The sequence below is a fragment of the Dama dama genome, chromosome 33 (genome assembly GCF_033118175.1).
Source record: "Dama dama isolate Ldn47 chromosome 33, ASM3311817v1, whole genome shotgun sequence".
Lineage (NCBI taxonomy): Eukaryota > Metazoa > Chordata > Mammalia > Artiodactyla > Cervidae > Dama > Dama dama.
In genome coordinates, this window is record NC_083713.1 from 32539822 (window position 1) to 32558905 (window position 19084).

The 19084-nt window shown below is 37.8% G+C and overlaps 1 pseudogene; it reads left to right on the top strand.

Moving 5' to 3' along the window:
* Positions 1 to 4666: 4666 nt before the first annotated feature.
* LOC133051003 (DNA primase small subunit-like) lies at positions 4667 to 9100 on the top strand (annotated as a pseudogene).
* The last annotated feature ends 9984 nt before the right edge of the window (positions 9101 to 19084 follow it).

Here is a 19084-nt window from a genome sequence, read left to right on the forward strand (position 1 = left end):
TAAGAATTGGTGCTAAGAATTCCAATTGTTTCTACTTCTATCTGACTTACCCTTTGTCCTTGAATATCTCAACTCTTTTTTCCTAACTCTAAATTCCAGATAATACTAGTGATTTGTGTGTGTGTGTAATGTAGAGAGGTACCTTTTATCCACTTTTAATAGGGCATCCTATTTGAAAATACTTTTCTAGCAAAGTTATAATTTTTGATGCAATATTGAATGAACTACTATAAATCCTGTCTCAAATATTGCTGTGTAAACATATATATGTAAATATACACACATACAGAGTCTCACCTATTCATCTCTCAGATCAATAGACTCTATTTGGCTGGGGCTTGGGGGACAATTTGTATCAATGGAGTAGAATGAAGCCAAATGTTGGGTCCTTGGTCACAATAGCAAGGTGATTGAAGTAAATGAGTTTACAAATAAATGTGGTTCATAAAAGTGCCTGAGAAGGTTTTGTACAATCATAACATTTTATCAAGATGCCAAAAGTCTTTGCCAGGGAATTCTTGGTTTCATGTAAAAGTTTCTCAACTCTCATAAATAGTTCTCTTTTTATCACAGCATTGAAATAAGATATTTTGATGTGGGAAAATTTAGAGAAGTCAACGGGCTTCCCTGATAGCCAGTTGGTAAAAAATCTTCCTGCAATGTAGGAGACCCTGGTAGATTCCTGGGTTGGGAAGATCCGCTGAAGAAGGGATAGGCTGCTGCTGCTGCTGCTGCTGCTAAGTCGCTTCAGTCGTGTCTGACTCTGTGTGACCCCATGGACAGCAGCCCACCAGACTCCTCTTTCCATGGGATTCTCCAGGCAAGAATACTAGAGTGGGTTGCCATATCCTTTTCCCAGGAATAGGCTACCCACTCCAATATTCTTGGGTTTCCCTTGTGGCTCAGCTGGTAAAGAACCGGCCTGCAATGCAGGAGACCTGCGTTCAATCCCTGGGTTGGGAAGATCTCCTGGAGAAGGGAAAGGCTACCCACTCCAGTATTCTGGCCTGGGGAATTCCATGGACTGTACAGTCCATGGGGTTACAAAGAGTTGGACACAACTGAGCGAATTTCACTCTCACTTTCAGCTATGACACAGTGATCTTATTTCAATCAACCTCTGCTATTTTTTTTAAGCTCCTTTTCTCTCAGTAAGATTTTTTTTTTTCTTAAGAATATTTACCAGTGACTAGAAACTAACCTATTCCAGTCTGTATAAACCACACCCTTAGATCCTATATCTTCTCAGCTTCTTTTGAATAAGTAGCCTACTCCACCACCTTGCCATTTGCCACAGCCAACTGAACTAGAAAGACAGTCAACCAGAACTGGGTCAACTGGAATGCCTCCAAGGAATGTGGAGCCATTAACCAGAGAGACAAGAAGATGCAGTCTCTGCACTGAGAGAGTCTTATGGGGCTGTCTCTGAGCTACCGGAGGAACTTAGAGCAATCTGATACGCAAGAAGAAATACTAAAGAAGCTGATTCAAAAGAGAAGTAGGAATGAGACAAAATATGAACCCAGAAAGAGAAACAAAGCAAAAAATAAGGGTAACAGTTTTCTTAGTGTCTGATTATTTTATCATTCTTGGTTCTTATTCCCCTAACTAAATTCCATTTGGAATTAGGTAAAATAGGATCATCATAAACGTTCTTCCTTACCAGAGTCAAATTCAAGCTCTTGTGTGCACTGCCAACAACTAGGACTATATAGATCTCATAGTAAGCACTGAAAATGGCTATTACTTTTTAAAACTATATATAAAACTACACATAACATGTATTTTTTAAAGACATTAGTTTGCTTAGATACTTTGGTTCCAAGGAATCAAATAGATAATTTAGGACTCTCACATCTGAGAGAATCATCACTGACAGAGTCTCTGTTATGGGGTATGTGTTGGGTCAATAGTTTTGCATTATCTCATTTTACCCTTCAACAAACTTCTGAATTATGTGCTATTTCCAGCATTTCACAGATGATGAAACTGGGACTTAAATAACTTTCCTAAGGTCATAAAGGCACTAAGTGGTGAAGTCAGAGAACAAATTCAGGTCTCTCCAACTCCAGAACCCATGTTCTTTTCATATTTTATTTATGTAAAGTTGCTCAAATTTATATGCATCCAGTTTTCAACTGAGCTGTTCTTCCAGAGTAATGGTAGATTAAAACACTAAGCTAAAGGCTACTGAAGATTGTTTAAAATATTTGCAATTCTAAACTTGCTAAATTAATAAAGTGAATAAAGTTGGAATTAAAGGACACATGAAGTCAAAACTAATTAATTTCTCTAGTGTAAGTGAACTAAAATCACTCAGATGCCATAATTTAATACAGGAGTCTATTTTGACTTTGCCTCACAGGGAGTAAGATGACATATTTTCGTATCTTTAATTTCAACAATACTACCTTTTATTAACTAAAGTTGGCAACTTACTTGTTAAAAAAACATGTACTTAGTATTTTATAACCATCTCAGGCACAAATAAATGGAGAAATGTCTTTATGATAGAAAAAATCTGAAAAATGTGATTCATAGAAATGAATAATTTTACAGCATTATTGAAAAGACACTTTTCAGTAGATGTTTCTTATTAATATTAAAATAGGTTTATCTCTCTGTCACCAAAATATTCATGCAAAATTATAAGTACTTCATTATTTTTAATCCACTTTCAAAATTTTATTTTTTAACAGGAGTAACCCACTCCAGTGTTCTTGCCTGGAGAATCCCCTTTTGGACAGAGGAAACTGGCAGGCTACAGCCCATGAGATCGCAAAGAGGAGGACATAAGTGAGTGACTAAGTACAGCACAGTGTGAAACTGCACCCTCAGTTGAGACACTGGCCTAAATTAAGACTCAAATAAAGCATACTCAGTACCTAAGTTTGATATTTACAAAATGAATATATGAGAATAACTTCAACTAAAATAAGTCTATTAAACAATATTATTTGCAATTATTTTTTTTAGTATGTCATCAACAACAAAAAAGAGAAAATTTTTCTAAACACTAGTAATTATGTCATTTAAATCTTTAAACTGATTAGCAACTTGTAGATTAAAAATAATTTGCACCATTTTAGGAAAATAATTTTTAAAACATCACTCTTCTGGAAGATTTTGGAATGAAAACTAGAATACAGTTATAAATCTAAAGACTTTGAGACAATAATTTCTTTTACATGACTTTAAGAGTCTCTTTTCTTAGTTATTTTTTGCTTTGTTTTTAATGATAAAAGAGACTAAAAAACAGTTTATTCTTTGAGACAGTCTCTGCATATTAAAAAAATTTCAATTACAGAGAAAATATGGAAAGGAAAAAGGTTTTTTAAGCATAGCAATCTTCAAAAATAAGATACACATCTATGGGACCAAAAATGGAATCAGATGTGTAAAGCATGAAGTAGAGTTAAAACTTCAAAGCTCCTGGGCTTTGCCTCTAGCAGCAGGCAGAGTAGATAGGGAGAAGCACAAATTTAAAATGCCTCACAGAAGTAGACACTAAATACAGACTCACTATTTGAATTGAGGCCTACAAAGGGGGTCAAAGAAAAACTAACTCTTCCCAAGGAAATGACATATAAAGAGACATACCTAAAAACATGGAGAAGAAATAGAAAAATCTTCCCACTGAGAAAGGTACCCAACCACTTGCTAGATCATGACTTACCCTGAGTTTTCCTAATATCCCCAGAAGGTTAAAGTGCTAACTTTAATCAGTAACATAAGACCTGTCCATTAATAGGACTTTAGGGCCAAATAAAACACACAAAACTAGAAGCAAGGGAAACTGTATAGAGAGGGGATGAAAGGAGGCAAATGCCATCCTAGACAGGCCTGCAAACCAAATTCCAAAATAAAAGAGTTTCTATTTGTCTCTTCAGGTATAAAGAAAATATTGGTGTTATAACTATAGCTTTGCAGATGCCTTAATATCTAGTCAGTATTCTCATTTATCTTCTTAAAGTGAACCTAGCAATCTCTAAATGTTTATTTTTTCTCCAACATAAATTTTTTAATGAATCTGTTCAGTTATACTACAGATCCAGCATAATTATTTTTGAGATTGCCTTGGATTTGTAAAATAGTACAGAGAAACTTAATAATATTTAACACATTGTAAAGTAATTAGCCTCCAACTAATAAAAATAAATGAAAAAATAAATAAATAAAAATAATATTTAACACATTTAGTATGTTGTGTCATTTCACTATGGATGTGATATACCTATTATTTATTCAAAGTTGTTTAATAAACTTAATATAACACATATTAAATACAAATTTATACATTATATATCATACATTTATATACATAAATATCCTATATATCATATATGAGGTGGAGGGCTACATGATGGAATCAGTATTCTTATAGAAAGAGATGGGCTTCCCATGAGGTGCTTCCTCTGAAGAAGGAAATGACAACCGAATCCAGTATTCTTGCCTGGGAAATCCCATGGACAGAGGAGCCTGGTGGGCTACAGGCCATGGGGCTGCAAAGAGTCAGACACGATTGAGCAACTGAGCGTGCATGCACGTGCGCGCACACACACACACACACACACACACACACACACAGGAGGATATACTGAGGCAGAAGATAGACAGTCCCAGGCTGAGGAGCTGCAGTATGTCACCTATGAACAGATACTCCAAGATGAAGGTAATAGCAGGAAGCTAATAGGAGAGGCTGAGCCCTACCTAAATAAGAGACAGAGACCACATACTTCTCATCCTTGAGGTCAAGGAGACGTTCCTGACTATACATGTCCAGAAAGGCTCCTTGAAGGTCAAAAAGGAAGTGATGTCAACCTACTCGTAGGCCTCTTTGCTGGAATCCTTCTTGGCTAAGAGATGCATCCATAAGCCAAATATGGACTCAGAACCAGGCAAAGCAAGATGACTGGCCAAAGGAAACCCAGGAGAAATGCCTGATAAAAGTGATTCAAATTACTGTAAGGGCACAACACCATGTGTCTATTCATGCATACTCTCTATTTTCCCCAAAGACACTTGTTTCACTCCTTTCTGTCTCTTTGTGGGAATTCATTCTACAAAGTCAGTGGGCCAGGAGTTTTGTCACTGGCCACTGGTCTAGTGGCTAGGATTCAGCACTCTCACTGACACAACCTGACTTCAATCTCTGGCCAGGAACCAAAATCCTGCTTCAAGCCACTGCAGGCTGAGGCCACCTGAGATCAATACCACAGAGCTTGCTTCCTCTCACTCTGCATATGAGACCCCAGCAAGAGGACAGCCATCTACAAGCCAGAAGAGAGTCCTCAAGGGGGAACCAAATGGGCCTGCACTTTGATCTCAGACTTTCCAACCTACAGAACCGTGAGAAATAAATTCCTACTGTTTAAGTCGATGGTAGGCTGAGCTAATATAAATTTTGATACCAAGAAGGGAGGTACTACTACAACAAATATCTAAAATTGTGGAAGTGGCTTTGGATGTGGGTAATGGGTAAAGACCTGAGGAGTTCTGTGGTACATGCCAAAAAAATTGAGATCACATTAAGAGTGATTCTGAGGAACTCAGGGAAAAAGGAAACAGAGATGGACAGAAATTTTCCATCTTCTTAGAAAAATATATAAATAACCTTATGTAGAATACTGGCAGAAATATGGATATTAAAGGCAGGCCACTTTGAGGTCTCAGATGAAAATGAGTAAGAGGTTATTAAAAATCAGAGGAATGGTTAATACTTGTTACAAAGTGGCAAAGAATTTGCATGAATTGCATTTGTATTTTAGTGTTTTGTGGAAATTATAATTTGCAAATGATGACTGGATAAATATTGGATATTTAGCTGAGGACATTTCTAAGCAAACTGTTGCTTAGAAAGACTTGTTTCCACCTGCCTTCTTATAATACAAGTGAAGAAGAGAGATAAATTGAAGAAAGAACTGTTATACAAAGAAAAACAAGACTTTATAAGATTTGGAAAATTCTCAGCCTGTTCATATTTCAAAAACTGAGCAAGTATATTCAGAAGACAACACAAGGATATGGCTGGACTATCACTTGATAGAGACATTACATGCCTGCATGCTAAGTCGCTTCAGTTGTTTCCAACTCTTTTGCAACGCTATGGATTGTAGACTGCCAGGCTCCTCGGTCCATGGGATTTTTCCAGGCAAGAAAACTGGAGTGGACTGCCATTTCCTACTCGAGGATAAAGACATTATGAGAGTATATGAGCAGAAACACTGCTAGTTTGAACTGAAGATAAAGACAGGATAAAATAACCAAAGGCTACTGGACTTCTTAGATTCCACAGGACAGGGCAATAAAGCTATTCATCTACTGCTACTGCTGCTGCTAAGTCACTTCAGTCATGTCCAGACTCTGTGCAACCCCATAGACGGCAGCCCACCAGGCTCCTCTGTACCTGGGATTCTCCAGGCAAGAATACTGGAGTGGGTTGCCATTTCCTTCTCCAATGCAGGCATGCATGCTAAGTCGCTTCAGTTGTGTCTGACTCTGTGCAACCCCTACAAATATGCATTATTATTTAAGAAAAGAGAAGAATGACATTGGGAAAAAAAAAAAAAAACCCAAACCAAAACAACAACAAAAACAAGCTTATAGATACAGAGAAAAAGATTGGTGGTTGCCAGAGAGTGAGGGTGATGGGGTGATGATGGACGAAATGCATGAGCTGAGTTAAAAGGTAGAAACCTCTAGTTTAAAATAAATAAGTCATGGAGATGTCATTCACTCATCCTTCAATTTTTTTCTGGTTGCTACCACTTCTTTCTTTCTTTTTTTTTTTTTTTTAAATTTAATATCGCTATCTTCTGGAAATATGAATACTTTAATATATTCTATCTTCCATGGTACACAAGCCCTTCCATGCCTTCTCCCCCAGTAAGTTCTTTTTTTTCTCTCAATAGACAAAGGGGGGAAAAAAGCATTTCAGGCTAATGAAGACCTTATTCTTAAAAGAAAATATAAGAGCATATATTTACGGTCTCAGGATAGGGAAAAATATTCTTAAGTCAGATCCTCTCCCTAAAATGGGAGTAATGCTAAATTTTTGCATTGTTACAGACAGGAAATGAACTAGAGTCAAGTACCAATTGGCTGGTTTCTTTTCCTCACCGTTTTGAAATTTAAATTACTACGTCTGAAAGAATCGACTGAAGTTTACTCAGAGAGAAACCATGTCTTATTTTCATCCATTTCTAAACCATTTCGGCCATGAGGTTTTAGAGACTAATAAGTGAATTCTGAACCTCATCTCGCGTTAATTCATACTCTGCACAGCTCAGACTCCTGACAAAAGTTCCACCTCGGCTGTGGGGCAAATAAGCTTGACTTCCCCCTCTGTTTCAACCTCCTCATCCTTAGGCATACACAAGTTATTACAGCAAGAAAGCAAGTGTATAATAAATCACCCTGGGAGCTTCCGGGTTGGAGAACCGAATAGAGATTCAGAAAGCGGAAGCAGAGTTGGGAGGCCCTAGAAGCTCCTGCCCCTTCCTACACGCCTGGCCCTACATTTCTCTTCACGGGGCTGATCTCCAGCATGCTGAATGGCTCACCTTCTCTCAGAATAACTTCTTTCCGGAACAGGCATGGCCTCCTTCTCTCCACCTGAGCGCCGGACCCACTGCCGAACGGATGCGCAGGGAGGCCGCAGAGCCTCCAGTCGCCAGGCCACCTCCCAAGCGGGAGATAGAATTCTCAGTAAGTGGTCCAGACGGTCGCCGAGGCCGCGACGCGCCTGCGCAGTGGGCGAAGGCGGCCTTTTGCAGTTCCTGCCAATTCTCGGTGCGAGCTGGCCTGGAACTAGCTCTGCGTTCTGTGGAAGCACTGAACGTGCCTCAGCTGCCGGAGCTGCTTAAACTGTATTACCAGAGGCTCTTTCCAAATGCAAGGTACTATCGCTGTCTCAAATATGGCAGAGTGATAGAGAATTACTGAGTTACTTTTGACACCACAGATTTTCATTCTCATTAAAGAGGATATTTACGTTCGCTGTCACTCCTTCATCAACCAGAGCGATCTGGAAAGGACGATGTAGACAAGTGTTCTAAGTGCTGGAATCTCGTGACGTTGGCGATATGCACCATAGACAGAGCACTGAAAGATTTAAGCATTGTTTCTGGATGTATTCGGGAAGGAGAGGTTTTCATTGCTGGGTCTGGGATTAATCAGAAAATTGTCCTCTGAAATACTTTCTGGGATAGTTGAGTTATTGCGGCTAAAGGTGGTCAGGGCTTCCCCAGTGAGTCAGCAGTAAAGAATCGGCTTGCAACGCAGGAGAGTTGAGTTCGATCCCTGGTTTGGGAAGATCCCCTAGAGGAAGGCATGGCAACCCACTCCGATATTCTTGCCTGGAGAACCCCATGGACAGAGGAACCTCGTGGGCTGCAGTCCATGGGGTGGCAAAGAGTCAGACAGGACTGAGCAGCTTAGCACAGCAGAAAGGTTACAAAGTCCACCTAAGTGAAGAAAGCACTCTTTTCTCAGAAAATCTATAAACATAACTTTTAAAAATACATTGACAGATATGGCTTGGTTGATCAAATATTCTTGAAAACAAGAAAGGTAGAGTAAGATTTTAGCCCTTGTTTCTGAAACAATTCATGATGAACTTCAACAGAGCTTCCAAAATCACAGTTCACTTGAGGACTGGGAGCCTTTGAAGAGGTAGCCAGCAGATGTCAGAATAACATTGAAAATGACAAATGTGGACTCTGGCTGAAGTGAGAGATCACGCTCCAGTACTGTTTGCCGCAGTGGGATATCAGTGTTAGCAGAGGAATCAATCATTGACTAAAGAGCCCTTTTAAGTGTTCATCCTAATACATATTGCAGTGTGCTTATTGATTTACAGAAAGTAGATCAATTTACAGTTTCCACCATAAGCTCCATCTGCCATGAACAGGATACTATTTCCACTAGTGAAGAGGAAAAGAAGTAAGCTGAATCTGATATCAAGCATAGAATCAGAAATTATAAGAAAACCAGTCTAGCTCCTTATGCAAAAGTTTCTGAACAGCTTCTTGAAAGTTTAGATAAGTCCTCCAAAGGAGAAGTTATCTTTCAGAAGAGTGATTTACAAAAAGACTTCTGAAGATAACAACTCCCTTCAAACCAGTGTGGCTATCTTCTACCTTCAACCAAGAATCGAATACTTCAAGAACCATTCGTAAATAGGACAGAACTATGTATGCATTTTTAATGCTCAAAGCAATTCTTTTTTCTTAAATGATTATGTTGAAAATATTCCTGCGACTACCGAAGGAGAGTATCAGCTTTCCTGGAAGGAGCCATAATAGAAAAGATAATTGGATTGCAGATAAACTTGTAAAATTTAGTATTGTACAAAGATAATTCTAAGATTTCTTATATGAATATAGGGCCCTGCCAGTTGCCATATACAGAGGTAAATGAGCAGTAATATGTTTAAGACTTATTAATCTCAGCTCACTGGATACAGCCTCCGTATTTCTGGAGTGAATGTTCTAAGTGAATGAGGGCTTTGTCCTTAAGACTTAGACACTCATTTATATGTGGAAGGTGCATTCAGTCAATCCCTAGTTTTGCTTACTAATATTTTTATTGGCTAGACTATACCCCACTGCCCATATTTTAAATATTATTTTGAACTAAACATCTAAACCTACCCAAACTTCAATTCAAAGATATAAATTACTAGATTACATTAGGGGCTAGTCATTTTTTTTTACAACTATCACAGCTGTAGCTCCTAACTTCTTCCCTCAGAGAACATTAGATTAGCCTACTATAAAGAAGCAGCTTAGAAAAAATAACCAACTTCATTTCACCAATATAAAACCTGTTGTGTTTGTCAAAACACTTTGACTTTCCATTTATCTAGATACTTAAATTGAATTTTAAAGGTTTGGTTTCTTCCATGTTATTTTGTGTGATTGATTTTGAAGTGTCAGATTTATTTTGCCTCGGTTTACAACCAGTTTGAACAGAACAGTTGTTCTGGTTTCCATTTTATTTTCTGAGAAACATTGAGAAGTGGGCTATTGGACTAGTGCTTAATAAAAACTGCATTTCCTTTAAGGTTGTTTTTTTCTATAGGCACACAGTCTTTTTCAAATTTTTAAATCTTGTAGCTTATGGAGAACAAAGTCTGTCATGCAGTCAACAGTCAACACATTGAAATACCTTGCATTTCTTTCTCCCTATTTTTTTACAGAAACATTAAAGACTGTGTGCAAAAAGCAAATGCTCTGGATTGTGGTCTGTATGTAAGGATCAAGAAAGTACCTCAGTAAGAAACAGCCTAAATCAGAGTTTATTTTGGACAAAACCCAAATCAGTGTGCCCTAGAAGCATTAAGTGAGGTTTTTGCCCCACCTAGTGTCTGCTACATGGAATCACTTCTTAGAGATAAAATTTAACATATCACAACTCAAAGATTAGGGAGCTAGCATGAGGCTGGGCACTGACTCAAAGCAGGTACAGTCAAAGAGACGTTGTTTTGTGCTTCTTTGTTACTATCCTGAAAAACAACCATGCTAAAGAAGCTACTATTAGATCTAAAGAATTCATCAAATGCTTAGGGGGCCAATCAACAGAAGTACGCTTTCACATATCAACTTTAAAAAATAGGAAGATTTGAGATGATAGAAACCCTGATTTGGTAGAAATAAGGATGGACGGTGATGGCAGGCAAAATAGCAGTAACACCTGGAAATAAGAAAGTTTACACATATCTAAGGATAAATTTACATATGCATGAATGAGGTCATATTGTGCTGTTTTTTTTTCCCTTTCTTTCTTTTAGTACAAGTGAAAGATTTTAATATACCCATTTTGAAATTGGACTGAGATAGTGCACAAAAAACAGGTAAAACTATACAGTTGCTATGATGCAACTGGTATATCTGATTACATAACTATGGCTAAATATGGAAAGGGGCTTAAAATCACCAAATCAAGAATAATCTTTACTATATATCAATGGAAATTTTTTAAAATCTTGCACTTAGCTAAAATGAATATCCAAAAAGTGAAATATTTATATATCACATTCTCATAATATAAACTAGACAGAATTTTAAGTTTATCATAATTATTTGGGTGTTAAGAAGCAAACCCAACTCTTGAACCTATGAAAACAGAAAAATAAAATTAAAAACTAAAAATCAGTGAAAAGGAGAATACTTTATAACTGAACCTAGGGGTTACAGAAAAAAGCAGGATTGAGGAAAAATTTTATCATCACCATATCCTCACAATTGTTATTAATAAAGAAAGATGAAAAATAGAGGAGTTGGTATGTACCTTAAAGTATTAGAAAAAGAATGATAATCCCAAATAGAGAAGAGAACTACTAAAGGTGAAAAGGACTGATTTGCTTTATTAAGAAACAATAATATAAAACAAAAACATGCCTATTTGTGTCTGGTTGAGGAGCCAAATGCACTATTATTTCCAAGTTATCCCAGCAAAATTTTCAGTCTTGACTGCCTCGCAAACCCATGTCAGAGGCATTTTCACATTTTTAACCATTACCTTTTCCAAATGTATTGATGCTCTAATTTTGAATTGCCAAAGTGTTTCTTACTACCCAAGTTGGGCACATCTTGATGTTTCACATGTGCTGTGCTGTGCTGACTCACTCAGTTGTGTCCAATTCTTTGAGACCCCATAGACTGTAGTCTACCAGGCTCCTCTGTCCGTGGGGATTCTCAAGGCAAGAATATTGGAGTGGGTTGCCATGCCCTCCTCCAGGGGATCTTCCCAACCCAGGGAATGAATCCAGATCTCCCACATTGCAGGTGGATTCTTTACCATCTGAGCCATCAGGGAAGCCCATATTCCTGCACAAAGGTTAGGAGTGATGGCCAAACTTTTTTTGTTTGGGGCTCAAAGCGTATATCTTTGGCTTTGTGAACTGGTTGGTGTTCAGTCTCACAGTCTCATATCTGTCTCAACCACTCAACCCTGCCACTGTTATTCCAAAGCAGCCATAATCAATATAAAAATGAATAAATAGGACTATGTTCCAATATAAATTTGCTTATAAGAAAAAGAAGAGGGGTATGGGCTGAATTTGGTCTATGGGCTGTGTTTGCTGATCCTGGGTTATAGTTAAACTCTGATTTCAGTAAGTGCATAACTACCATTAATATGCATGTGAATATATAAGCAAGTTCAGTTCAAAAAGAAATTCATTTGAGGATATAATAGTGATAATAATAATCACAATTACTGCAATAGTTATCATTCTGGAAGGGCCTTTCCATAGGTCAGGCACTTTACATAGTGTTTTCCATGTGATTTCTCAATATCCACATCAACCCTGTGAAGTAGGTACTGTTATCATTGCCCTATGGAAGATGAAAAAGCAAGAGTTTAGACACTTAACATTTATTCAGTGTTCTAGTTGAAAGGTAGTAGTTTGGGATTTAAGGTCATCTCTGCTGAGTCCAAGTTGTAAATTGTTGCTGCTGTTCAGCCGCGAAGTCGTGTCCCACTCTTTATGACTCCATGAAGTGCAGCATGCCAGGCTTTCCTGTCCTTCACTATCTCCCTGAGTTTGCTCAGATTCATATACATTGAGTCAGTGATGCCATCCAACCATCTCATCCTCTGTCACCCACTTCTCTTGCCCAGCAGCAGGGTCTTTACCAATGAGTCAGCTCTCCGCATCAAGTTGCCAAAGTATTGGAGCTTCAGCTTCAGCACCAGTCCTTCCAATGAATATTCAGAGTGGATTTCCTTTAGGAATGACTGGTTTGATCTCCTTTCCGTCCAAGGGAACTTCAAGAGTCTTCCCTCATACCGCAGTTCGAAAGCATCAATTCTTCAGTGCTCAGCCGAAATTCCATAATAGCTTAAAGAAACACTTGGAATTCAAGCTGTCATATACCTGGCAAGTTAGGGTTTCCTGGGTGCAGGGAACTATCTCTCAATGTTCATTTTTCTACAAAGGAATTTCACTCCACTTCCTAGGAAGGAGCACTTCGTTTCATCCTTCTTTCCACCTTATTTCAGCGTTGAGTTCTCCCTATAATAGAAGAAATGACCCTTCCAATTAAAGTCTGTACTTTCCTGAATTACATAATTATGGCGTTAGGACTGAACCATTATAATTTAAGCAGCATGAACCCAATTCTTTCACTTTTTGGAGAGAGCTATTGCAGGCAAAGCTAATGCTTACACTTGTAAATTCCATGGAGTAAACTGAAGAAGCCGGGCTTCTTTAAGGTCCAGATTATCCAGCTGTGATGAGATGGATCAGAGATTTGAAGATCTCAAATTCTAGGTTCAAAATAAAGATAGAAAGACTCTGCTATACATTTCAATCCAGCTTTACTGGAAAAATTCTAAGCCTATTTTAGTATTTACTGGCTCGTTGTCTGACAAATTGGTTAAGTTCCCAAAGATGGGAAGAGCGATTAATTAGGCTCCCTCAAACTCTTGACAATAGAAACCATAGAAATTACAGTTTCTGAGGTTGCTTAAGAACAAGTCCAGACTCTCTGGAGTGTTATCTACCTAGAGTATACCGAAAGGCAGAGTAACTCTAAAGGCTGCTGAATTTCTCTCCATTTAACAACTCTTTGAGTTTCTTAAATGATTGCCTATAATGAAGCTAAGTAGAAAATGAACAAATTACAGTCTGATCATGAAACGGGCTATAACTGAACCTAATGAGACAGTGTGAAATTGCAAAAAACTGTGGAATGAATTAGAAGGGTCAGTGGTCACCACCACTTAAATGAACTGTTTGACATGATGAAGTTCAACTGCAAAGAGATGACTGATATAAAGACAAGTAAGTAAAAGGAAGGATAACCACCAATTTTCTGTTTTCATGGAGTTTTAATGTTCATCCTTAATGTAAGAAGAATTTAATTCAGACACGAGTAATCTTTAATTTAAAAAATGGTGGCAAGGCCAATAAGTTACTGGGATGAGGAAAAAAACTCATTTGTCTATGACATTTTAAATGTCATATGTTTTCTTCTTTTAGAGTCTAGATTCTAGAAGTCTTATCTAAGCCTATGACTTGAGTGACTCACCAGGGCTATGTTTTCATGCAATCAGACAGACATAACAGATTCTCTTGGCATCATCTAGTGACATTGCAGCCTGTCAGTTTACACTTCACAGCTACTGGGAAAGCAAGACGTTGGGTTGTGAAAATCTCCCTGAGTAAGAAGTGCAATAGAGGGGAGACGGATGTCTGGCAGGTAGAAGGTATATTTTCTTAAATTACTTTGAGGACTAAAACGTGTTAATCACACATCATTTAAGAGGCACAGTCACAAGCTAATTTGGAATTATCCCTGGTTTATCTACACAGCATCAGTAATAATACAGGTTTTCTTCCCAGTCTGTTGTATTTAAGTATAAGATTATACCAAGATATGAATTCTCTCTACTGTTATTTAAATATAAATTCAATCAGCCTTGGAAAGCTTCTGACCAATAGGTACATAGCATAGATATACAATAAATGGAAAAAGATAAACATGTATTAGTTGGATACAATGGAGAAATTGAGTTTCAAGTTATGAGTAAATTAATGAAAGACCGAACTATAGTGTACAGTCAATGTGTATAGAATTGTACAGAATATTTGTACTGTACAAATTGTACAAATATTTGTATAGAATATTTGTATTGTATTCAAATATGCTATTTTAAATGTAAATTATGGTTAGGATATGGATAAATGGAGTAATTAACACAGAGTAAAGTGTAAACATTGCTTCTAACTTGTTAGAAAACTTTGTTTTGAACAATATAATTCTGGAATGCTTTTTATATGGTCAAGTTTATATATCAAAATGATATACATATGCTTGGATTTATGTGATTAACTCTCAGGAGCTATTGTTTTTTTTCCCTCTGATAATCTTAAACAGTGGAATAAAAATTGGTACTTTATAGAGTAAACACATATATAAATCAGTGTCTACATATTTTTACATACACATTGCCTCTCTCCCTTCTCCCTCTATCTATCTTTTACTCCTCCAGAGGTAACCTAGTTTTGAAAAACTAAGATACTTTATTGAAGCCACTTAGAACATCTCTGAAAATAAAACAAAACTGGATGACTTTAACTTTTCAATGCTGCAAGAATTACTTCATCTCTGTCCTCAGCAATAGCAAAATAATTAACTCTTTGAGGTGAATCAATATCAGTGCTTTGCTCCTTTGCCAACCTTAAAATAAAAAAAAAAATTATGGACATACTATAGGGATATTACATTCCTATCGCTGCTGTAGCAAATTGTCACAAACATGGTAGCTTAGGGTGACTGTTACGTTATTGGGGGGGGGGGTCATATATCTTAAAATCCAAGTGTCATAGGAGCTGCACTTTTTCTGGAGGCTCTAGAGAAGAATCTGTTTCCTTGCCTTTTCCAGCTTCTAGAAGCCTCCTGCACTTTTTGGCTCATGGTCCCTCTTCTATCTTCCAAAACTATCGCTGACTCTGACATCCCTGCCTCTGTCTTATAAGAATCCCTATGAGTATACTGCACCCACTCAGATAATCCAGAATACTCTCCCTTTTCACAAGATCCTTAACTTAACCACATTTGCAAAGTCTCTTATGTCAGGTAAAGTAACATTGACATTCTGAGCATTGGGATGTGCACATCTTTGGCAAAAGAGGAGGAAGACAGAGGTCTGTCTACTATAGTAACATTTAGAACCCTGATGGGTTTGGGAAGAGAAACAAGGTAATAGAGATGGTAAAAGGAAAAGGCCCTTTAGAAAACAATTTGCATTCCTTCCTTATCACTAAAACTACAATGAAAAAGGTTAATATAATCCCTGCTGCTGCTGCTGCTAAGTCACTTCAGTCGTGTCCAACTCTGTGCGACCCCATAGATGGCTGCCCACCAGGCTCCCCTGTCCCTGGGATTCTCCAGGCAAGAACACTGGAGTGTGTTGCCATTTCCTTCTCCAGCTCATGAAAGTGAAAAGTGAAAGTGAAGTCGCTCAGTCGTGTCCAACTCTTGGTGACCTCATGGACTGCAGCCTAGCAGGCTCCTCCGTCCATGGGATTTTCCAGGCAAGAGTAATGGAGTGGGGTGGCCATTGCCTTCTCTATGAGATATTAAATAGAAAATAAATTCCATTGAGGCATAAGCTGGTCTGTTTTTGGAGAGAATTTTTTTTTAAATTCTGGACAATAATGTATTTAAACAGTTTATAGATGTGAATTGCTTTCCCTTTCTCATTATCTGCCTTATCTGTCCTTCTACAGATATGTGGTGGAAGGAGAAAAAGGAAAAGTACTTCACATTCAAGAAATTTTCTTAAAAGCATCTATCTTACCACTTCCTATGTAATTTATTGTAGGTGGCTAGTTACTGGAGTTTTTCAAGACTGTCCCCTGCAATTTGCCCTACAGATTATTCTTCTTAACATATGCTGCTTATCTATCATTTTGTTACTTCAACACCTTAAGTCGTACCACTTGATGGACTAGTATATTGGATCATCAATTCTTTCATTCATTAGTTCATTCTACTGATATTTTATTGGCCATATCCTAGAGCCTATGCTAGATACTGGGTGGGCATATGTGTGTGTGACAAGCACAAAACAGTATAAAATACATGGGTTTTTTACAGTCCTTTCCAGACTCATCACCACTGAGAATTATTTTGTTACCTTTGGGAGATGGCAGCATACTGCTTGGTGATAGACAGGTCTCAAAAATTTCTAAGTTTAGACAGGGCTCAACCATTTATCATTCCTCTGGTCTTGACAGATAACTAACTCCTTCATGCCTCATATCTTTCCTAAATAAAATGAGAATTGCTTCAGACCTTACATAATGGTGTTTCTGAAGTTTAAGTGAGCCAATCCATGTAAAGTACTGAAATTGGCACCAGACACATTAAGAAGCCCTCAACAGATGTTAACTGTTATTATTTCCCAGTCCTCACTTATTTCTTTAACAATTACCTATGAACCAAAGATCCCCATACTTATACTAAAAGTGAGTAAAAGAGAAAGCTGGAGAAAAGGATAGTGGGATTTGTTTTAGTTAAGTCACAGGATTTCTCTTGGGAATGAAGAGAGGAAAGAGAAAAGAAACAGATAACCAAGAGGTATATGAAATATGGAAAGTGAAAAAAAAGATTTTTAAGAACATGCCTTAGTAAGATACTGAGACTTAAGAATTTTTAAGAGAATATTGTAGAGACTAAAACTGCTTTTATTTAAGGTTTCCAGATCATTTTTTCATTCATTCATTCAACGAATAATTGATGAGCTAACACTGTGTGTCCATATCCTGTGCTAGGTACTCATGACAGACCTGAGAGAAAAAACAAACTGGGTTTCTGTCTGCACTTAGCTTTTGTAGAAGCAAGATGAGAAATACTAATAATCAGTCATACATATGTTAAATTATTAATGTTCTAATTGCTACAAAAATCACTGCAGATGGTGACTGTTGCCATGAACTTAAAAGACGCTTGCACCTGGTAAAAAAAACTATGACCAACCTAGGCAGCATATTAAAAAACAGAGACATTACTTTTCCAACAAAGGTCCATCTAATCAAAGCTATGGTTTTTCCAGTAGTCATGTATGGATGTGAAAGTTGGACTATAAAGAAAGCTGAATGCCGAAGAATTGATGCCTTTGAACTGTGGTGTTAGAGAACACTCTTGAGCATCTCTTGGACTGCGAGGAGATCCAACCAGTCCATCCTAAAGGAAATCAGTCCTGAATATTCATTGGACGGACTGATGCTGAAGCTGAAGCTCCAATACTTTGGCCACCTGATGTGAAGAACTGACTCATTTGAAAAGACCCTGATGCTGGGAAAGATTGAAGGCAGGAAGAGAAGAGAACGACAGAGGATGAGATGGCTGGATGGCATCACCGACCTGATAGACATGAGTTTGAGCAAGCTACGGGAGTTGGTGATGGACAGGGAGGCCTGTTGTGCTGCAGTCCACGGGGTCACAAAGAGTCGGACATGACTGAGCGACTGAACTGAAATGAACTGCTACAACTGAAAAAATAGAGGAATTTGATAGTTTAATATACACAGGATGGTCAACAAAGCATTCCCTGGAATCTGAAGAATGACTAGGTGAAGTTGTAGAGACGTTTCTGGGGACAAAAGGAAGAGATGTGGCTGAAGTGCTTTCAGTGAGGTGGTGCTTGGAGTGAAAGGTGACTGAAGGGATAGAAAGATGTCAGACCATGCAGGGTCACCAGGGTCTTAATAATGATTTCGATCTTGACTTTAGGAGAAATGGATTGGTATAACCAGTTTTCCAATGTGAAGTGATTTTTCTTCAGACAGAAACTGTTTGGAATAGAAGCAGGTTTGTGGATGTACTCATAGGAGACTCTTGTATTAGTAATGGTGACAGGCAATAGTGACTAGGAATAGGTTAGTGATGTTGTAAATGTGGATGTGTATATGAATTTAAAAGTATATTATCTAGGGTGAAACAGATCACCAGCTCAGGTTGGATGCATGAGACAAGTGCTCGGGCCTGGTGCACTGGGAAGACCCAGAGGGAAGGGGTGGGGGCGGGGGTGGTGGGAAGGGGGATCGGGATGGGGAATACATGTAAATCCATGGCTGATTCATGTCAATGTATGACAAAAACCACTACAATATTGTAAAGTAATTAGCCTCCAACTAATAAAAATAGATGAAAATAAAATTAAATTAAATTTTTAAAAAAAGCTATTCAAAAGTGAATCAGCAGATTTCACTAGTAATGATAGAGTGAGTGAAAGATCAATAAGAATATGACACTGATGACTCCTAATTTCTAACTTGAGTAACTAATTGGACAGACAGCAGTTATTTCCTGGGAAGACTACAGAGGACTAGAAATTGTGTTGGATTTATTTCTGACTCATTGAAAACTCTGTCCTCAAAATGAAAGCAGAGTTTATCTAGAATTAAAATCATCTCCCTAGAGATGAGTCAAAAGTAAAAATTAACTACAAACATGATATTGAAATTTACTGTTGAAAGGCATCCAAGTTGACAAGACTAGAGTTGTGATTTGGAGGGAAAATTTGTTTATTCAATCAGAAGATATAAAACATTCTGTATCATGGT